This window comes from Helianthus annuus, chromosome 1 (genome assembly GCF_002127325.2).
Source record: "Helianthus annuus cultivar XRQ/B chromosome 1, HanXRQr2.0-SUNRISE, whole genome shotgun sequence".
In the NCBI taxonomy this organism is placed as follows: Eukaryota; Viridiplantae; Streptophyta; class Magnoliopsida; order Asterales; family Asteraceae; genus Helianthus; species Helianthus annuus.
In genome coordinates, this window is record NC_035433.2 from 135,498,551 (window position 1) to 135,522,299 (window position 23,749).

Sequence of the window (23,749 nt, forward strand, 5' to 3'; positions counted from 1 at the left end):
AATACTCCCCCGCAGTCGAAACGGGCGGTTCCCGAACGTTGAGACTGGATCGAAAGTCGTCAAAGAGAACCTTAGGCAAACCTTTAGTGAAGATGTCGGCGATTTGATATCGGGAGGGAACGTGCATGACCCGAACATGACCTTTAGCTATTTTTTCACGAACAAAGTGGATGTCCATTTCGATGTGCTTGGTTCGTTGATGTTGAACAGGATTACTAGCCAAGTAAATAGCACTTACATTATCGCATTTGACTAAAGTGGCATATTTGGGAGCATGGTGTAACTCAAGAAGAAGATTACGGACCCAACAGACTTCTGAGACAACATTTGCGACACCACGATACTCTGCTTCGGCACTCGAGCGAGATAGAGTCGGCTGGCGCTTGGAAGACCAAGATAGGAGATTGTCGCCCATGTAAACACAATATCCCGAGGTAGAGCGACGCGTGTCGGGGCATCCGCCCCAATCGGCATCGGTATAGGCAACGAGAGATGGTGCTGATGATTTGTGAAGATGCAAGCCGAATGTTAAGGTCCCCTTTATGTATCGCAGAATTCTTTTTAAAGCATTCATGTGGGAGGTCATGGGGGAATGCATATGTAAACAGATTTGTTGCACGGCGTAGGAGATATCGGGGCGGGTGAAGGTTAGGTATTGAAGTGCCCCGGCTAAGCTCCTATATTCGGTGATGTTTTCCCACGGGGTACCCGAGTTACGACTTAATTTTTGTTGGGTATCAACTGGCGTAGCAGCGGGATTGCAATCCGAAAGACCCGCCTTTTCTAAGATTTCCCGGGCGTATTTCTCTTGTGACAAAAACATCGAGTCTCCGTGCCGTGTAACCGCGATGCCAAGAAAATAAGTTAGAGGACCAAGGTCTTTCATGGCGAATTCTTTTGAGAGGAGAGCCATAAATCGATTCCGTAGAGCATCCGAAGAAGTAATCAGCAAAATATCATCAACGTAAAGTAGTATGAAGGCCATTTGGTCACCATCCTTAAAAATGAAAAGGGAGTGGTCACATTGGCTGTGATGAAAACCCAAAGTAGAAACATAGTCCGCGAACCGTTGGTACCAAGCCCGGGGTGCTTGTTTAAGTCCGTAAAGAGACTTTTTAAGAAGACACACGTGGTTGGGATATTGGGGGTCGCGAAAACCCATTGGTTGGTGCATGTAAACGGTTTCGTGTAAGTGACCATGAAGGAAGGCGTTTTTGACATCCAGTTGGTGAATAGGCCATGACTTTGAAAGAGCGATAGATAGTACAGTCCGGATTGTGGTTGGCTTGACCACCGGACTAAAGGTCTCCCCGCAATCAACACCAATTTGTTGAGAACGCCCGTCACAAACTAGACGAGCTTTGTATCTCTCAAGAGTTCCATCCGCCTTCTTTTTGTGCCGGAAAATCCACATGCTACGTACAATGTTCATTGTGGGTTGTTTTGGTACTAATTCCCACGTCCGGTTATTAATAAGTGCTCGATATTCATCGATCATGGCATTTTTCCAGTCGGGATTGGAAAGGGCGTCGGTTGGATTACGAGGTAAGGGAGAGATGTTCGGGGTGTGAGATGTTTGGAGATTAAAAGGGATTTTTGGTTTGGTGATTCCAGACATGGATCTTGTATGGATGGTGCGGGTGGGTGGGTGGTCGTCTTGATGTAGGGCCGGATGTGGGTTAGATGGGGCAGTAGGTGCAATCGGGATTGAGGGTGGGCTGGAAGGAGACGATGGTCCAACAAGAGGGGTGGACTGTGAGCCGATTGGTGAGGAGGGAGGTGAGTGGTGAGGTGGGCCAACAGGTGAGGTAGGAGGAGAGTGAAGATGTGGGCTTATTTGGGATGGTGAAACTGGGTTGTGATGTGGGCCGAAGTTCATTGGGCCAGAGTGGGGAGGTAAAGGTTGGCTAGAGGAGAGATGTTGGGAAGCAGAATGTGGGGTGGCAGGTTGGACGATAGGAGGTGTGGGGTTGGAAGGATGTGGGCCAAGAGGTGCAGTGGCCCATACTAGAGGACTAAGGTCGTTTGTTAAAAAATCATAGGGCTTGGGTGGGGCTGCGAGTTGAGAGAAAGGGAATGAGAGTTCATCAAAGATGACGTCCCGAGATATATGTAGTTGTTTGGTCTTAAGGTTGTAACATTTGTAACCTCGGTGGTTAGATGGATAACCAAGGAAAACGCAAGGTGTTGAGCGATCCGCTAGCTTGTGAATTGTTGATGACGGTATTAGCGGATAGCAAAGGCAACCAAAGGTACGAAGGTGGGTGTAAGTAGGGTGAAGGTTGTAGAGAGAGAAGGTGGGTGTAGAGTTGTTTAAGACCTTGGTGGGTAGAATATTTAAGAGATAAGTTGCGTGTTCAAGGGCATGATGCCAAAAGGTATGTGGAGTGGAGGATTGAGAGAGGATTGTTCGCATGATATTATTAATAGAACGAATTTTACGTTCGGCTTTGCCATTTTGAGAGGATGTGTAGGGACAAGAAAACCGAAAATTCATGCCATGGGACGTACAAAATTTATGAAAAGAAGTGTTATTGTATTCCCGCCCATTATCGCATTGAAAACTTTTTATGGACATGTTGAATTGGGTAGAGACAAGTTTATAAAATTCTAAGAATTTTGAGAAAACTTGAGATTTGGATGCTAAAGCATAAGTCCACAAGAAATTTGTTTTGTCATCTAAGAATAAGATATAATAACGACAACCTGTAGATGAAAGAACCGGAGAGGTCCACAAGTCACTATGAACTATATCAAACGGTAAATAAGTGCAAGAAGTAGAATTATAAAAAGGAAATTTAATATGTTTGCCGAAAACACATGGCTCACAAACACGAGAAAGTTTGGAATTATTAGAATCAAAAGATAAACTAGGTTTCAAACAACGTAAAATATTAATAGACGGGTGTCCAAGACGGCGATGCCAAATATCTTGAGACACGGCAACAAAACTTGAGGCTTGAGAAGCAAAGACTTGGGCTTGTGGTCTTGAAGGTAGAGTGAGCGGGTATAGATCACCATTGCTATCACATCGGAGGAGTGGCATCCGTGTGTGGAGATCCTTCACATAAAAGCCAAATGGATCAAACTCAATGGAAACATTGTTGTCGGTGGTGAAACGACGGACGGAGATCAAATTTTTAACAAGTTTAGGTGCGTAAAGAATATTATTAAGTTTGAATTTTGGAAAAGGGTATGGTAGGGTGTGATTTCCAATCGCATGGACTGGAATTTGAGTGCCATCACCGACGATTATGTTTCGAGCATTAACCTTATTAAAACCTGACGTAAGATTAGAAGGGTTATGAGTCATTATACCTGTAGCACCGGTATCCATGTACCAAGTGTGATCCAGCGGATGGAGTGAGAGAGCATTGAAGGCCTGATCCAACTCGGTAGGGGTGTAGGAGGCTTCGCTGGCAGCATAGGCATGGGACTTTTGTGGGCGAGGGCCTAGAAGACCTGGTTGGTGGTTTGGGCTGTGGTTGGTATTGGGCCTGGTTGGTGGAGCCGTAGGGTAGGGGCATGGTGGGGTGGTCCAATAATAGGGAGCCCATGGAGATGGTGGGCGGTTTGGAGTGGTAGCAGTAGATGGGTTCCATGGGTGGGTGGACCAAGGTGGAGAAGGCGAGTGGTTCCAGTTGGTGGTTTGGTGCCTGCCGCGACCTCGGCCCCGTCCGCGACCTCGGCCACGGCCTCGGGTTGGGTTGGCAGGCGGGTTTTGAGGGATTGGAGAGGTAGGGGTGGAAGTGTGAGTGTTGGTTGTCGAGGTTTGAAGAGCCGTGTCGTGAGAGACGCGGTTGGCTTTGGTTGTTTCTTCAAGGACCAACTGGGAACGGGCCTCGTAGAAAGTGGGAAAAGGTTTGGTGTTTTGTAGGATAGAAGCAATACTCCCGTAGGCTTCGTTTAAACCCGAGAGGAGTTGGATGACTAGAGTGCGTTCGTTCACCGGGGAGCCCACATTAGCCAATTGGTCCGAGAGGACTTTAACCTCCTGGACATAGGCTGCCATTGATGGAAAAGAATCGAGTTTCAGGTTCGCAAACTTCTGTTGTAGGAGAACGGCCCGGGTGGCTTGATTGTCATGAAAAATGCTTTTCAAGGCATTCCATGCATAATGAGCTGTTGAATCCGGGCGCATAATCGTGCACAGGAGATCATTCGAAATGGTACCATAGATCCACTGAAGGACTATGGCGTCGAGTCGTTGCCAAACGTCATCGGGAACTGGGGGTTGTGGTTTGTCGGTGTCTTTTTCTTTTTCTTTGTCTGCCGATGCGGAGGCAGCGGCTGACGGGGTAGTCGGGCGGGGGGAAAGGTGATCGAGAACTTCGTAAGCACGGCAATGAATCTTAAACAGTTCCGCCCAAGAGGCGTATTGACTAGTTTCAACTTCAAGGGTGATAGGGATAAAATTCTTGATGTTGTTTACGGTTACGGCGGGGTAGATTTTAGGGTCCATTGTAGAAGAAAAAGAAATCAGAGGGTAACAGGAAGGTGGGGTATTGGCGGAAGTCGGTGGTCGGCGAAAAGAAGAATGGCCGATTGGTAACAGGATCGAAGAAAGAGGAAGAATGGAATTACAATGATACCATGTTAGATGGGAATAATCTCCGTTGCCTTTCATTCACAAATATTGTTACAATAAATAGATTACAAGACATCCTATAATTTTGGTAAACTTCTATAATTTTACCTATCACAATCAATCACAATAATTTACAGCAATACATTCCATGTATACTAATAGTATGCTCATTTTGCGAAAGTTCTTTGGGATCTTATTAGTAATCGGTGTATGATACACATTTTGTGGCTCGCGCGGAATGTACGAGTCTTCAAAATCGACGTCGCATCTATTGGAGGAGATGAAAACAAACACATTGATTTGAATAAAAAACATAGCAAAAAATAATCACATATTGGAATTAGGATTCATGGTGTAAAATTAATCTTCAAGAAGAAAAGCTTTGTTCTTGCTTCTTGCTAGTTGCTTTCATTAATATATTCTTGCTATTCCAAAAAATAAAATAAAAAGGAGATTAAAGTTTTATTTTATATTTATCCACTTTCAACTCATTTTCTTCTTTTTAAAAAAAAGTATTTTTAATACTATTCTTTCTTTAAAATTTTCAATCTTTATTACTTTGATTTAAGGGGAATTGGCCTATAATAATCCCATCTAGACCTTATTTGGCCATCAATAATTCCACCTTAGAATATTCCTCTCACCAGTCTCACCTTTCATCTATTTTTCCTACAATGGTCCATCGTTAAAAAAACTTAACGGAGTTAAGCTTTTTTCCAAATTACAAACATATATTTTAGGGTTTTGGGCAGAACGATGATACGTGTCCATTGATGTAAAACTTACTTCGAAATAGTGCTCCAAGTGACTTGATTTTGGTTAATGGGAAATTTAAACACCCGAATTGAAGCGTTGTTTTCATAGTTTGGAGCACCGTTTCGAGGCAAGTTTTACATCAATAGACTCGTATCGTCGTTCTAATCAAAAACCCTAAAAAATATGTTTGTAATTTGGAAAAAAAGCTTAATTCCGTCAAGTTTTTTTAACGGGGGACCATTGTAGGAAAATTAGGTGAAAGGAGAGACTGGTGGGGGGAATATTATGAGGTGGGATTATTAATGGCCAATAAGGTCTAGGTGGAATTATTTTGTTAAAATGACATATAATTAATTTTTAATGCATTATTGACAACCGGAGCATCCAAACTCAAACTAATAAGTGGTGTGTAATCACAACAACTATTTGTAGGTTTATATATCCAATAACAGATGAGTGCCTTGCTTTTTTTTTTTGAACGTCCAACAAATCCTCCAAATGGGCTACTGGCGAAATTCACCACATCGGGATACACTCGCCTTCCGAACCGGGGAAAACCCTCACCTAGGGCTGAAGCCCGTGAACACTCGCCCGAAGGCACGACAGTGCGGTGAGGTAAAACCCGCTCAGTTCAAGGATCGAACTAGCGATCGCCGCCTACTCGCCTAGTCTCCCATCATCACCAGGTGCCGCAGAAACTAAATGCTAGGGGCAGGAATTGAACTTGGGTCACTTGGAACACAAAATCTCTCCCTTACCACTCTATCACTAGCTCATTGGCAGTGCCTTGCTAATTGATAAACAAGAATGTGGAGCAATCAAAACAACAATAACCTGTACAAACTAGCTACGTGATGAAGGCCCACTAAACCCAAACCGTTAGTAACAAACATTTTTGTTTGCTTCAGTTATAAATTCCAACGGATTGATTTTGGTTTATAATGTTCAAAAATCCGTTACTAATCCTAAAAAGCATACACACTGAATTAGGATGAACTTCGTAATGTACTGAAAGTACCGATCTTGAAAATCACAAAAAACGAGTACCAGTACTAAAAGTGCTTGGTGTAGTACGGTACCGTACCGAACCGAACCGAAAGTACCGATTCCAAAAAAAAGGACAAAAGTGGGTTCCGTACAATACGGTTCGACACCAGTAATTTTTAGTACCCGATACCGAATGGTGATCCCTAAACCAAACCATATTGACCCCATCCATGATATTTGATACCAATCTGTTTATGGAATCGAAGTTGTGGGCCAACTAGTTAACATAGTGATGAGAGGAGATGAAGCTAAGATACGTCTACTGCCATTAATAGGAATTCCTCCAGGTTGTTTTGAACCTTCTTGTAATAACCGAAAAAAAAAATAATAATAATAATAATAATAATAATAATAATAATAATAATAATAATAATAATTAATCCCTCTCTTTAATTTGCTAGAAATGCAACACACTAATAAAAACAAAATTTAATAATAAGAATAACCACAAAAATAATTAATAAATACAAATTATCTTGCAAGTTGCGAAATTGTAGATGAATTATTTCAATCTAATATTATTTAAATGGAGGGCTGGATAATAGTCCTCGCCATTTGCATGAATTATTCATCTAAAATTGACTCTGGAAAAATCTCCAAAAACTCTCAACCAACTAGAACCTTCCATTCTCCTCTATAAATTGAGAGCTTGATTCATTTTCAAAACCATCCTCAATCTTCTTCAAACACTACCTTATTTTCCAACAGTTATGGCAGGAAAACCTGGTTCGGGAAATCGTAACCGAACACCATACTGACACCACTTTTTGTTCACCATTATCCCTACTAAACCTCTTGAAGCTTTAACCACGAAATGCGTACCACCTGAAACCATTTTCGGCGAAGAAATACCAACTCCGACGATCATTACGTATTTTCTGACGACGTCTCTCGTAACCGAAACATGATTCCGACCAAGGTAATCATAAACTAAATCTTTAATTTTAGAAAATTTAAGGTTATTCTAGAATGGTAATGGAATATAGAATTGAATATCTGGGGTTGTTAGTTTTAGATAAAAGATGACGAAGAATAACATAAACCTTTGAACTATGTAAATAATATAATTATGAATTTGATTGTTCACAAGAACTAAGGTAGTCCAACTAAATCATATTCGGGTTTACAACCCAGAGGTCCCGAGTTTGAATCTTGTTGAAGACATATTTTTAATTAGATTTCTGATATATGAAGCAACATCAGATTCACATTAGATGATCTAGATGATCTGATGCAATATCATATTTACGTAAAACACATTAGATTTTCCATTAAAAGCATCAAGTTTATAATATTTGAAATCAGATTATATAAAACAAAAATAAATTATATGTGGTTCACTTGTTAAAGTTCTAACCTATTATTCTAGATGTCTTGGGTTCAAATCTTGCAATAGACATTCTTTTTAACATATTACATTTATATTTAAACGAACCAGATTGGTATTTAAACACATCATTGGTTAACTAAATAAGATTTCAAAGTAATATTAGAAAGTGGTATAGTCCAACTAATTAAGTCTTGGGGTTTAGAAATTAGAGGTCTAGGGTTCCAACCTTGTTGGTAATTATTTTTATCAAATATTTTCTGTTTTATGAATCAGATTTCTGACTACCCTTTATTAACATCAGCATTTCTTATTTATATAATCAGATTTTATAAAAAAAAGAACATCGCTGACTAAGTGTCTCACTGGTTAAGCCTTATGACTTAAAAGCTTCGGATCACAAGTTCAAATCTTGTGACCAAAAGTAGTGATTTTTCGTTACCAAAAAAAAAAATAAAATAAAATCTTTTTTTTTTTAATTTTTTTACTACTAAAAGTAGCAATTTTAATGTAAAAAAATATTAAAAAAAATTGTGTGTTTTTTTATTTTTTTATATTTTTTTTATATTTTTTTAGGTTTTTAGGGGTTTAGTTTTAGTTTTTAGCATTTTAACTTGGGTGGGGGTAGGTTTTTTTGGGGGTTTAGTTTTTAGCATTTAGCTGGGGGGGGGGGGGGGGCTTAGATTTTTTTAGGTACTTTTGGTTGTGTTCACATTGGTTATCGCGGTTCTCGCAATAAAGGTGGTTCTCGCATGAACCTTACCCTATATATATATTTATATATGGTAGGGATCCTGTATATTAATATAGAAGTGTGAGAAGGGTATTATAACACTAGATATAACACTATATAACACCGTATAACACTATGTAACACCGTATAACACTATGTAACACCGTATAACACTATGTAACACCATATAATACCATATAATGCTATATAACAAATATGACACTATACATCTATCATAGACATGCTATCAGACAAAATATAGTGTTATATTTGTTATATAGTGTTACATAGTGTTATATGGTGTTACATAGTGTTATACGGTGTTTATATGGTGTTATATATAGTGTTATAATACACTTCTCGCACTTCTGAATTAATGTACAGGATCGGGTTGAGTTATAATACAAAGTATTTAAAAATAAGAAGGGTAAGAAGCCACCAGAGAGTGACAAGTGTCCTAGGAGGAATTAAATGGAAAAACGTAATTTTGTCTACAAGAGGGAAAGAGAATATGCACATACAAGTCACATGTTAAACCCCCCCCACCCAATTTTTAAACGTCCGTAACTTTTTTATACATCATTTGTTTTTAAAAAAAATTATACCACAAAATCGAGTATTTTTTATCTTTAATATGAGTACCATATTGTTATATTTTTTAAAAAAAAATTCAAAAACCCAGTTGCATATTACACAATGGACATGATGTAAAACACAATATAAAGTAGATCAAAAACACAATCAATGACAACAGATAAAGACACAATGGACAACATACTAAAACACAATGACCATAACGTATAACACAATGGCGATAACATATAACACAATAAGTATCGGACTAAATAAAAAACACAATTGATGACAACAGATAAAAGAGACAATTAATGACAGCAGATAAAAGACACAATGGAGAGCAGATGAAGACACAATGGAAAACAAACTAAAAACACAATACACAACAAACCAAAACACAATGAACAAAGATAATAAAAAAAATTGAACAAATTATTAAAACACAATGGACAACATATTAAAACACAATAAATAACATATTAAATACAATGACCTGAACTAATAACACAATTTATAGATAACCCAGATATAACACCATCTTCATTGTGTCATGTATTGTGTTATAGGTTCTTATAAAAACGCAATGAATAGAACCCAAATTTACATTGTGTTATAGGTTATGATAATAACACAATGGACATGATGTAAAACACAATGTAAAGTAGATAAAAATACACAATCAATGACAACAGATAAAGACACAATTGACAACATACTAAAACACAATGACCATAACGTATAACACAATGGCGATAACATATAACACAATAAGTATCAGAATAAATAAAAACACAATTGATGACAACTAGATAAAAGACACAATTAATAACAACAGATAAAAGACACAATGGAGAGCAGATGAAGACACAATGGAAAACAAACTAAAAACACAATACACAACAAACTAAAACACAATGAACAAAGATAATAAAAAAATCGAACAATTTATTAAAACACAATGGACAACATATTAAAACACAATCAATAACATATTAAACACAATGACCTGAACAAATAACACAATTTATAGAAAACCCAGATATAACACCATCTTCATTGTGTTATTTATTGTGTTATATGTTCTTATAAAAACCCAATGGATAGAACCCAAATTAACATTGTGTTATAGGTTTTGATAATAACACAATGTATAGAAACTCTACTGACCAAAACCCAGTTAAAAGACACAATGACCTGAACCTTTAACACAATGCAAAAAAACCCAGTAAAAATGAAATTTTTTATTTTATTTTTATATGATAATATGGTACTCATATTAAAGATAAAAAAAACGCTCGTTATATTATGGTGATTTTTTTAAAAAAAATGTCGTATGAAAAAGTTATGGACGTTTTAAATCGATGGGGGAATTGGCATGTGCCTTGCATGTGTAGAGAGAAAATCCATAAATATATGATTCCCTTTATGTCCTTCTATTATCTTCTTTTACCTATAACTAATCTCAATCATCCAAATCTAAGATCAATGGACTAGAATCCTTGTTACCCTTCTTATTTATTTTATCCTTTGTATTTGATCCTAACCCGTACATGATCCTATATATATATATATATATATATATATATATATATATATATATATATAGAGTCCTTAGTTGCAATGGTTATTTGCATTGGATTATGTGTCTCACATTTTCAATACTTCATTACCATAAGTACTTGCTTTCCATGGAGTGTCCCACGGGCATGTTGTGGCATCGGCAACATATGTTCCTCTCGTGACGGAGAGATTAGTTCACAACGTCTCTTAAGTACATATGTGGTACATAGCTATTAGGAGGCGTATGAATCGATCCTAGCTCAGTTTCAATTTGGTTTCAGGAAGTGGTTGTGGGTATGCCAACCACATCCATTTCGTGTGATTGACATACAGGAGTACCTACCCATGTGTCGTCACGAATTATCAGACAGTTCTTATGAGTACATCCGTATGATATGGTTCAGTTCAGTTATATGTAATGCTTTTCTTTGTTTTGCTTCTTATTAATTTACATTATGAGATATTGTGATATATTTTCAGTTGATTATTTATTTTCTATGAGCCTATTATTCTGTACTGGGCATTCGACTAATTCTGTAAACTTTATGTACACCTTAGGTTCACAGGATACCTTGGGAGGGATCAAGAGAGTAGACCAATGCTTAGGATTAATCTGAAGATGCCAATTAACTTTATATTTCCTGAATAATCTGGATTAATAGTATGTAGACCAATGCTTAGGATTAATCTGAAGATCACCGGAGACTTCTTCCTCGAAGAAAATCAAGCATAAGAAAAAGAAGAAGAGCAACAAGAGGAACAAAAAGAAGAACTGATTCGGCAACAATGCAACCGCACCTACATACTATCTCTATCTCTTAGTTTCGTACATATGTTTTCAGTTCAGTAGATAAGAATATCTCCGATACTAAGTGTGTCCTTAGTCATCCTTTGCTGTCACATCATCTGCCACATAATATCCTTACAAATCCTTGAAAGCCTCACTTTCATCTCCAACCCTACAAATATCCTTACCCTTCTTAATTTTCACCTCATCACCTACCGATTACACACAATATTTAAATAAAACTTTTTTTTTTCACTTTGGACCCACCATATCGCATGAACCGAGGAAAAGCTATGCCCTTGTGTAAGGGCATCCAACCTACGGGCTTATCGAGATGGATGAGCTTCAATGGTAAGGGCTTCTAAGGGCCTGTTCTCCAAGGGCTTATTGGAGATAGACTAATAATACTACTACTAGATCTAGTTTTTTTACATACTGTTGGTGAATGTTGAAATCCTTACCATATGCTCGATATGATGATTACAACGTTCATGATTATATGCTATATAAGTACTGAATTCAGTTTACCTCACATCACTTGTCAAATCACAACCAACATAGAGAGAGAGAGAGAGAGAATGGGCGACGTATCAAGGTGGTATTGCTGGATTCGCGGATGTAACTCCTATTTTCGGACGTATGATGAGCTAATGCAACACGAGAAGAGTGGATGTGCGCAGCGACTGTTCAACGAACTTGAACGTCAGGAGAAATACAGGAAGATGAAAGCAAACAAAGCCAAAAAAGATGCGAAGAGAGGCGTACCTCCCCCAGCTTCTCAGATCCCGGCAGCTCCTCCAGCTTCTCCGGTTCCGGTTCCGGCACCTGCTCCTGTTTCTCAGACTGCCGCCGCACCTTCCGCCGCATCTTCTTCCTCGAACAACAAGCATAAGAAGATGAAGAAGAACAACAAGAGAAACAAAAAGAAGAAGAACTGAATCGGCAACAATGCAACCTGCTATCTCTATCTCTTAGTTTCGTACGTATGTTTTCAGTTCAGTAGATAATAATACTACTACTAGATCTAGTTTTTTTACATACTGTTGGTGAATACTGTTGGTGAATATTGAAATCCTTACAATATGCTCGATATGATGATTACAACGTTCATGATTATATGCATTCGATTCGATGATGCTTAGATCTATAACTTGAATTTTTTATATTGTTATTCTAGTTGTTCATAAATAACACTACTACAAAAATTGGTTTCCGCTAGGGCCGAATCCGTAGCAAATCTGTAGCAAACACCCATTTTGCTACCAAATTGCTACGAATTTGGTTCGTAGCTACAAGTCTCGTCGCTAGTTTATTCGCTATGACTTTTAGCTACGAAGTCATATTTTGCTACGGTATTAGCTACAAAAATAGGCGTTGCTATTTTAGTTATGAATTTTGCTACAGAAATGTTTGCTACAAAATTTGCTATGACTTTTTAGCTATGCTTTTTGCTATAGATTTTTAGCTACGGTTTTTGCTACAAAATTTTAGCTACGGTTTTTGTTACAAGTATTTAGCTGCGAATTTTGCTACAAAATTTTAGCTACGAATTTTTAGCTACGGATTTTGCTGCATATTGTACCACATAAAGTTAGCTACAAAATTTAGATGCAAACACAATTTTTGGGTATTCCCTTTATTTGCAATTCAATTTTTTTGTTACATAGATATATATCCAAAATCACATAAAGCTTTACAATGACAAAAAAAATAAGAGATTCTACAAATAGATAAGAAAAATTATAAAGTATAATGCAAAGAAATATTATAAAATTATACAAATGACTATTGTTTCCTAACTTTCTATATCCCGAATGAAGAAAACAACACTACTCCATCCCATCTAGAACATAGCTTCATATGCAAGCATCACAAAATACAATATGTGTACAAAGAACACGGTTCTCTTGATCTTCATCGTGAATAAAGCAGCCTTCATTGCCATCTTTTCTGATCAAATGATTCAAACAAATTATAAGTCCAAGCAAATTACCATTAAAGTTTGCCTCATAAAAACTAATTAACAAGAACATAAAGCAGAGAATGAAGAAATGTGAAAGTATACCTTGTTTCAAGGCAAGATTTGTGAACAGTTTTCGCTGGCGTTTCCCAACTTTAATGTTTTTCTTATAACGATCAATGTGTGCGTTTTGAGCTTTGAGCATTGATTAATTCTTTAACCGCACCTGAAAAAGTTGGAACACATAAACTATGAGATGTAAATGATTCAGACGTGAACATGAAAAATAACATACTGGACAAACTGTATCTGAGTATCTATGAGCCAGAAAAGCATTCAGAACCATCTTAATCTTAAAATCATCTTGTATAAATCCTTGAGAGCAAATACACGAGAGATAACAAAAAAAACATATCTTAATGGTATTTGTACCAAAGTGATACATAGTCAATTTGGGCTTTAAATAAACACATATTAGTGGCAGTGATCAACTATGAAAGGAGTTTAAAGAAATTGAAAGGATCACATACATGGGAGTAGAAGTGCAGTTTGAATGAGGAGTCAGTTTTGGGGATGAAACTTTTAAATGAAACCAAGGCAACGAGGCAGTTTATGGGGTGGGAATCTCATTTTAATTAGGTGTGGAAGGAGGGAAGGAGTTTACATGGGCGGGAATTTTAACTTTTTACTTTAAATGAATTGTTTTAATTAGGCGGGGAAGGAGGGAGGGAATTTACGGGGGGGAATTTTAATTTTTTACTTTAAATGAATTATGTAAATAAATTAGTTTTTCCTCGTTAACGTTGCGAGGCACTAAATTGAATATTTCTCTCTCATAATATGTACATCTGTTTTCGGTTACTTGTACGTACTACTCATAATATGATGTAAAAAAATTACATCAAGTCAACCAATTAAAACAAAACACTACCATACTTTTGCTAAAAAAAAATCTAAAACGATGGAAAAACGATAGAAAGACTATATTTTTAAATTGGGGACAAAATTGTAATTTTTTTTGAACAAATGAGCATGTGTCAGGCAGCCGCCTGGCACGAATAAAAATTACACGAGCCAACCAATTAAAACAAAACACTACCATAGTTTTGTGAAAAAAGAAAAAAAAACTAAAACGATGGCTTAACTATAATTTTACATTGAGGGGAAAATTGTAACTTAACAGGGAAAACACAAAAACGATAGTAATGTTGTAAATTTAAGTTAAGGACAAAAATCGTAATTTAGTTGAGAGAAAGGAAAAAAGACAAAACATTGGCTAGAATGAGATGTAGCTAGTTGTCTTATTCCGTAATAAGTTATAAAAGCATTCACATCCATTCCACTATATTTTCACCTTAAATTACACTAAAATACACTATATTTTCTCTCTTATTTTCAATTAAATAATATATTTTATATCTTTATCATTACCTTTTCTCTCTCCTTCACTCACAACCACTTTCAAAATATATTAAAAAATTATAGGGGGTGTACAGTGTCCCCCTAAATATACAGATGAACAGTAACATTTTCTCTCTCCTCCACTCACAACCACTTTTTATACTTTTTACATTATAAAAACTCCACACACATTATTTGATGGAATGGATGTGAATGCTCTAATATGTTAAATGTATATTAGTAGGTTGTACTGCAACCAATATTGATTGTTAAATCATTGTAAAACAAGTCATCCTAAGAGCATTCACATCCAACCTACTAAGAATGTGGGGTATGGTGGGGCTTGGGTTGAGGCATGAGTTGACACGTGGTTTGGGGGGTAGACATGGGCTGACCCACATTCAAAACGGTATGGTGGGGCGGGGGTTTGGTGGGCTTCGCTGGGCTGACCCGCTGGAATGCATACGAGTTGTTTAGGTCATAAGCACGGTTATGAGGATGTATTTTTTTTTTGTTTTGTAGAATGAGAATTGAAGATGATTATAGAAGTTATGGTTGAATGTGGTAAAAATGGAAGAAAAATGTGAGTTTTATAGTGAAAAAAAATTAACATAGCCGTTGGCCAACGGCTAGTTTGGTTTGTCCATTGAGAGGCCGCCATGTCAGCTTGTCAAGACCGCCCCATGCCCGGCTTGAAACCCAAGCCCTAAGGGTCACGCCCCAACCCAAGCCCACCCGGGGTGGTGGCTTGGGCATTTTCCCCTAACCCAAGCCCCATACCCCATAGTCTAAGTGAGTGGAGTTTTTATAATATAAAGAGTATAAAAAGTGGTTGTGAGTGGAGGAGAGAGAAAATATTACTCTTCATCTGTATATTTTAGGGGACACTGTTCACCCCCTATAACTTTTAATATATTTTGAAAGTGATTGTGAGTGGAGAAAAGAGAGAAAAGGTAATAATAAAGGTATAAAAATATTATTTAATTGAAAATGAGAGAGAAGATGTAGTGTTTTTTAGTGTAATTTAGGGTGAAAAATTGATGGAATGGATGTGAATGCTCTAAGCACCTGGAGTACATGGGTTAAACATAATAAGTCAAACCGAGTTAAATACAATAAGTGAGACCGAGTTAAATACAATAAGTCAAACCGAGTTAAATTTAACAATCTTCGGCCATTAGACAACATTTACAAACCGAAAAGAAAACCATGCATTGGTTTACGATTCACGATACACAAAATTTATGAATAACCATTTCAGTCCCTCAACTTTTCATCTTTGATCAGCTAGCAACTCTAAGAGCATTCACATCCAATCCATTATATTGTGTGAGTGAGATTGTTATAATATAAAAAGTGGTTGTGAGTGGAGGAGAAAGAAAATGTTACTGTTATCTGTATATTTGAGGGGACACTGTTCACCCCCCTATAATTACTGAGGGTTGTCTCGCTCTAGAAGTGATTTGTTTCAATTGGTTGACTCCATTTATTGTTTTTTTTTTTTTTTTGTGAAGAAGCTGTCTAACACTCGCTCATTAGTCATTAGTCCTGACAAATTACAGTTTTGCCATGAGCTCAAAGTTACGATTTTGTAATCGTTTAATTTTTTTTTCTAACAAAACTATAGTAGTGTTTTTTTAATTGGTTGAGAATTATTCGACTATCGTTCCACAACGCGGGCGGGCATCAACTAGTTTAGCTACAAACTTTATTGAATATTTCTTTTTCTGGTTTTGCTACAAATTTTGCTATCAAATTTATTTAATCATTTTATAAACTTTCTCGATTTTACTATGGACTTTGCTAAAGTATTTTTTTTATATATTTTCTTTCTTGTTTTTGCTACCAGTTTTTTTAGTAGCAATAATCCGTACACATTTAGCTACCATTTTGCTAGACATTTTATTTAATTATTTCTTAAATACTTATGCTCTCATTATTTCTTAAATACTTATACTCTCAACTTGCTACAAACTTTGCTACGGATTTTATTTAACTCTTTTTCGTTAATTTCTAAATATTTGTTTTTATGGTTTTGCAATCGATTTTGCTACGTTATTTATTTAGATATATTTATTTCCTCGGTTTTGCTATGGATGTTGCTACAAGTTTTTCGACATTTGGTTTTAGATATTTTTTTCTAGATTTCGCTATGAATTTTAGTAGGCATTTTATTTAATTATTTTTTAAATATTAAGATTCTCAACTTTGCTACAGATTTTGCTATGGATCTTATTTAACTTTTTTTAATTAATTTCCAAATATTGATTTTAATGTTCTTGCTATCAATTTGCTACGGATTTTGCTACGTTATTTTTTTAATATCTATTTCCTCAGTTTTGCTACGGATTTGCTGCGGATTTTGCTACGGATTTTATTTGCGACGGAATATCGGTAGCAAAATAGTAGCGAAATGTGTCCGTAGCTAACCCGTAGCTATTTCATAGCAAAATTTGCGACCGATTTTTCCCGTGGCAAAACTTGATAGCAAATGCCTCTTTTTGTAGTAGTGTAATAATAATACTGCTACTACTAGATCTAGTTTTCTTACTTTCTGTTGGTGAATATTGAAATCCTTACAATATGCTCGATATGATGATTACAACGTTCATGAAAAATGAAACGATTATATACATTCGATTCGATGACTAGATCTATAACTTGAATTTTTTTATGTTGTTATTACTATTCTATTGGTCTGAATTGTCATTGTTGTTCATCTCAACGTTATTGTTCTTGAGTTGGTGACGTTGAGGACGGTGAAGGTGATTGTGAGACGGTGGCGGTGAGCTTAGTAGGGTGGCTGTGACGGTGAGGTTAGGGTGAGGGTGAGCTTAGGGTGACTGTGACTGTCACAGTAGCCTCACGGTGAGCGTGAGGGAGGGTTGTTGAGTTTGTTATTAATTATTAATTAAAATGTATATAATATAATATTAAAAAAAATACGTAAACATGTAAATGTGAAAATGCTGAAAGGCTTGTTACTTGTCTCAAATAATCACGAGCACACACGCTTTAACATCCTATGACACATTTCATTGTTCGACCATCTTTATTTGAACAACGGAAAAGATCCAAGACGCATGAACGTATTATATTTGGCATGAACGGGTAAATACTTAATAGTATGTGGTATATGGCTCAATGCACTTTGCCTAACATTGTTTTCAACCACAGCCAACTCCTCAATATGTATATATGATCTTGAAGTTCTATCAATCTCAACCTCATGTATATCTTTGTATTAAACTTAAAAACGCAAGGGGTAGCTAGTTTTGGAAAAAAAAAAAAATTAGCCAACCGAAATTTTGACAATTTTCCCAAAAAAGTATACGTCTACCAATTTCTTAAAAATTGCTTATAATCTTTTAAATGCATTATTATGGTTAATATAACAAGCTTTTATGATTTACGAAACTCAAAAGGTTGGATAAAAAAAGATTTGTGCATATACAATAACTAACATTTGCATTTGAGAAAATCCCACTACATAATTACGTCATCTGCGAAGATTTTCAAAATAAAGTAAAGTAGGGGAAATATAAAAATCTTAAAATATGGCCGGGTTACATATATAATACATATATTATATTATGTCATTTGTAACACTAAAAGTTAATTATATAAAACGTTAGGTTATGAAATCAACTCTAGGCCACTCAAAAAAGTTAGATTTGGAGTTCTCAAGCTAACACGAGTTTACGCATACTTAGAACCACCCATTCCATCGTGCCAGCAATTCGTGGCGTATTCAGATCCCTAAGAGTCATCCTTTCTGTCTCGCCAATGATCGTAGATCATAGCTTCTTCCGACTCATCAGAGGAGTCGCCCCAACTTCCGAGCAATGAGTACAAATTTCGACACCCAATGTTAATTAACCATTAAGACGCTTCAATGCCGAAGGATATGCATGAGTGACTAGAAACCAACGCGTTTAAATACAGCTTCGAGTAGTTAAAACTAGTTTTATAATAATGACTATTATAATACAAATCAAATACATTAAGATTTTCTATAAAACAAATATTATTTGCAACATTTTCTAAAATGTCATTCTTTAATTGAATTCTACAGGAAAAAAAACTTGAAAAAATAGTGAAGTTTCAAAAAGCAAACTGCTTTGAGCATGGTGGGCTGGTGGCCCTATGTTGCAATACATCAATGTTGAGTTTGCTACGTTTATCCTTCAGCATTGGGTCTTTTGTATCATCGGTTTAAGTATGTTGAGCCTTGCCATGCGTGTAATTTTTAGAATTAGGGGTTCTATCTTTGGTGTTAGTTGAATGACAATAAGTTCAAACCGGCTCGAAATCTCATTTCGCTTTAGGCCCATAAAGGTAATTGGTTTTGATAAAGGTAAGGAAATAGGTGTTGTACTTTAAATTTAAAAATGCTCAATCTATTTGGACACCCAAGTGCATAATTTGACACCTAACCGTCTTTTATAAGACTTGTATAGAGCTATACAAGTCGTATAGGGCCAACCTTAAACACCAGAACTGACAGTTCTGGTCTAACGACTTGTCCTATATGACTCGTATAAAATTATACGAATTGTTTAGAAGACAGAAAGATTTTTTTTTTCTTTCAAAAGTTGGCAAGATACAGGTGTTAATTTATGTTTTGTAGAATATCAATTTTAGTAGCAATACGAATCATATACTAATCCTATGGTTGAGGAACACAACGTTAAAATTGTAGGATCAGTGTTTGACTTGAACTAGGGGAGTAAAGGAGTCAAGTTACACGCGAGCTACTTGATATCCGTTCAAAAAGAAAAAAACCTTGAATCTAGCGGAGCTTAAACGATCTCCATTATTTTGTGTGATCTGCGATGTTAAACTCATCTAATAAAAGTAGTAAGTTTAATGTAATAATTTCAGGCGATACAGAAGATGTGCACGAAACAGTCTAGAAATGCTTGAATACATTGTGCCACTTGCATTAAAAACATAAGGAGCAGGCGATACAGAAGATGTGCAGTGTTTCGTAGAACATTAAATCATGTTTACCCTTTCGAGAATCTTCTTTTCCACAAAGAAGTAAGCTAAACTAATTTTGTTGTTTAGTGCATTTATTCCTTCCCATGTGTACGGTTCACATACGGGAATCCTTTCCTAGCCGACTTGCAATACGATCCGATTACAACATAATGCTGTTCCGATATGGCAATCTCAATACCCTAACTTTGCGCACTTTACGAATACCAAATCAGCATGCAACAGCCTCAAAATGCTTAAGTTCATTGTCTCATTTTTTGTTCTATCTTAATAGCCAAAAATCAACTTCTACGACACCATTCGGCCACCGGTACACACACCTGAACACACCACGTTGCTGCAAAAATGGCAACTACAACCTTGTCGTCCGCCCACTTTTGAACACTAACATAGTCACGAAACAGTCTAGAAATGCTTGAATACATTGTTCCACTTGCATCTACTTCAAGCGTCTAAAATCACCATTGTTCAATGTCATTTCACCACTGATTTGCCGAAGTCACCAAAAATTACCACTTCCAACAGCTCCTTGGTTATGCCCATATATACAGCACTCATACAACAAAACTAAAAAAAGAAAATTGTAGTTCTTGTTAAGCCCATATATACAGCACTAATGTGATTCATATATAGATCTATAGAAAAATAAATACCTTAGCTATGCCCACAATATTTTGAGTAGCCGAGCCTTCAAGAGCCATTTCAGACTCCTGTTTAAGATCAACCATGAGATCAACGACAATGGTCTTGCTCTTCAAATTCAAACCACTGTTTTAACCCAATAGTGGTTTCAAACATATGTTTTCTCCGTAAAACACTGTTTTAACCCACCAGTGGTATAAAACCACCGTTTTAACCCAATAGTATTTTCAAACATCTGTTTTCATCCATCTGTTGACCCAACAATGGTTTGAAACCATCGTTTTAACCCAACAGTGGTTTCAGCCACTGTTTTCTCCACAAAACATTGTTTTAACCCAACAGTGGTTTCAAACACTTTTTTATTTTCTAACACTTGTTTTAACCCAAATGCTTGGTATGCATAAAACCTAAGTTAAACTAAACCAACACTTACAAGAATACGCCACTTGAAATGCTTGGTATGCTTCTTATATTTTCATATTTGAACTTTCAAATCCCTAGCAAACACTAAGATAAACAAATCGGACAACAATAATAATAATCCCAAGAACTATCCAAACAATACAGAGATATATATTTAACATAAATAAAAAATTATAAAACTCACTAACGATAATAATTATAATCCCATCAAAGCATCGATCGTTTATTCGTTTAATCACACCATCAAATCCTCTCCACTTGCCATGACAAACAGTTCCAAATGTACCTGAGCCCAATTCACAAAGGTAATCATATTTCAGCTCATGGATGCTATGAATCTATATGGTCTTTTATGTAGACATACCAACAATTATATATCATCTTAAACCCAAAGGTCAATATAGATGATAACCTGATCATCTTGTCCTCTAAATCTTGTTTTTCAGCTGCTGAAAGTTGACTTGAATCTTGTCGGTATTCCGATTCCATCAACACTTGTTGGGAATCATTCATGGATTCCTGTTTAAGTAAATAAATGAACTTGTTACTGTATATTCTGAAGATTGAAAAATGCTAGTTACACTAAAATTGATACATACCTAATAGAAAAAATGATGAATATATTTATGTCAGTACTTTGTTCTTTGTTGAGATTGATCTCCATTGAAAGTAATTTGTGTTGGGGAAAATGACCCACATTGGCAGCGGAATTTGCAGACTTCATTCTCACCGTGTTCTCCATTATTACGTGCAGAAATGAATAACAAGTACTGAATGACAAAGAGTGTGTGTGTGCAGAATTGAACAATCGAAAGGACAAATCTTAAAAGAACAGAAATGTCTTGGTGCCCTGCATAATTGCCGGTGCATTTGAATATATACATAGTGTTTTTGGCGGTTCCGGGATTTTGGCGGGTAACTGCTTATAACAGTTGTTTAAAAACGAACTCCCGCTTATCCCTTGATCATTATACATACATATCATAAACTAATTCTAATAAGTGTTCCTAGTTATAAATAAATCCGAAACTTATAACAAATATAACATAACTAGTTTAATAATTCTAACATAACCCCCCTTAAACTAGGTTATGTTTACGAGCTTGATCCATTACGCTTCGATTTGCTTCGTCCATCGCCCATTTTGCATAATTAAAGTTGAAGCGCTTTCTTCGTTTCCCTTTGCTCCAGTCATCATCATCTACTCCAGCAAACAATACAACAGATTCCATTTCAACTGCATTTTGACTCCCAGTTCCTGCATCCTTGACCGATCCTGCATCCTTTAAACTTTCTTGAAGCATGCCTGAGGAAGTTCCTTCGTCCCGAATCATCCTCTTATCCTGCACACTCTGTTGTACATGATTGAAGTTGTAATAATACTCTAAAACATCAAGGTATGCAGCGTATGTGGCTCTTATATAGTCACCGTCTTCATAGTTGAAACCCATGTCTTTTGCAATTGCTGGCCAAGTGTTCTCGGTTGTCACTGTTTGATAACCCCCATCCATGGCAACAAGTAAATATAGGCTAAGTAAATTAACCTTCCTCTTATATGAATCTACCGGTGGAACCTGCCTAGATCTTATTCCCATGTAACTGTTTAGGAACCAGTGTACTAGTTCCTCAAATTTTGTATCAAGTATGTGTTTATACTTGACAACAAAATCTCGATCATCAAGCAAATTCATGAAGGCTCGGCAGTCTTCAAACTCTCTAAATTCCATGGCATTAACTATCATGACACTCCAATCCGATTCTTGTGACGACAGATTCAGATCCTCGAAATAAGAATTCAAATATCGTTGTTTGAATTCTTCATCAAGAACGTTCTCCTCTATGATCTTTTGCTTTTCTTGCAAACCCAACTCTTCTTCCCGAGTCATCCCACTTGTTTCGTTAAATGAATTGTTCACCGGACATGAAAACATTGGATAAATTCTACAAGTATCACCGGCCTTCTTGACCGTGAATCCTTGTAACGTCAATTGGTCTAAACTCAATACATTCCGATCGAGTTCCGGTGAATAAAAGACGCTTTGAATCCTCATGTTTTCATTTCCGTTTTTTATTTCTATCGATCCAACCCCCCTTGTAAATAGAAAATTATGTTCCCCCGTGCGTGTATTCACCCCAATTATATGTTTGATTCGTTTGAATACGTTTAAATTTCCGGCAATATGATGTTTGAATACAGAACTTACGTACCAAATATCGTTCCATAATCCTCCTTCGGTACCAACGACGATCATCTCTTGATGACTGCCGATACTTCCATCTTGTTCCTGTATTCCTTCGTTTATTGCCTGCCTTATTAATTGTGTGGCTTCATCAGTTTCCTTCTTTTTACACGCATGGATCTTGTGCCCCGGTTGACGGCAGTAATAGCATATCTTTTCCATTGGATTTCGGTTGTATCTTTTCTTTGCTTCATCCGTGCAGTGTTGACACGGGAGTAGCGTAGAGGTTGGTTTGATTTCATTGTGTTTCATCTTTCCCGGCATCGCTCTGATACCACTATGTTGGGGAAAATGACCCACATTGGCAGCGGAATTTGCAGACTTCATTCTCACCGTGTTCTCCATTATTACGTGCAGAAATGAATAACAAGTACTGAATGACAAAGAGTGTGTGTGTGCAGAATTGAACAATCGAAAGGACAAATCTTAAAAGAACAGAAATGTCTTGGTGCCCTGCATAATTGCCGGTGCATTTGAATATATACATAGTGTTTTTGGCGGTTCCGGGATTTTGGCGGGTAACTGCTTATAACAGTTGTTTAAAAACGAACTCCCGCTTATCCCTTGATCATTATACATACATATCATAAACTAATTCTAATAAGTGTTCCTAATTATAAATAAATCCGAAACTTATAACAAATATAACATAACTAGTTTAATAATTCTAACAATTTGGTAGATTAACAGCCCACACCGATACACTAA

General features: G+C 36.5%; 2 long non-coding RNA genes across 3 annotated transcripts; one reads left to right on the plus strand and one right to left on the minus strand.

The window, feature by feature from the left end:
• Positions 1-7,077: 7,077 nt before the first annotated feature.
• LOC110879404 lies at positions 7,078-12,490 on the plus strand. The gene is made up of 2 exons (XR_002558652.2): positions 7,078-7,310; positions 11,146-12,490. It is a non-coding gene; the product is annotated as an uncharacterized LOC110879404 (long non-coding RNA).
• A 583-nt stretch (positions 12,491-13,073) lies between these two features.
• On the minus strand, positions 13,074-13,977 carry LOC110879391. Of its 2 annotated transcripts, none has more exons than XR_002558646.2 (3): positions 13,865-13,977; positions 13,440-13,560; positions 13,074-13,324 (listed from the first exon to the last, which is right to left on the minus strand). It is a non-coding gene; the product is annotated as an uncharacterized LOC110879391 (long non-coding RNA). The 2 variants fall into 2 exon arrangements; XR_002558648.2 differs by lacking the exon at positions 13,865-13,977 and adding an exon at positions 13,630-13,843.
• Between the last annotated feature and the right edge of the window lie 9,772 nt (positions 13,978-23,749).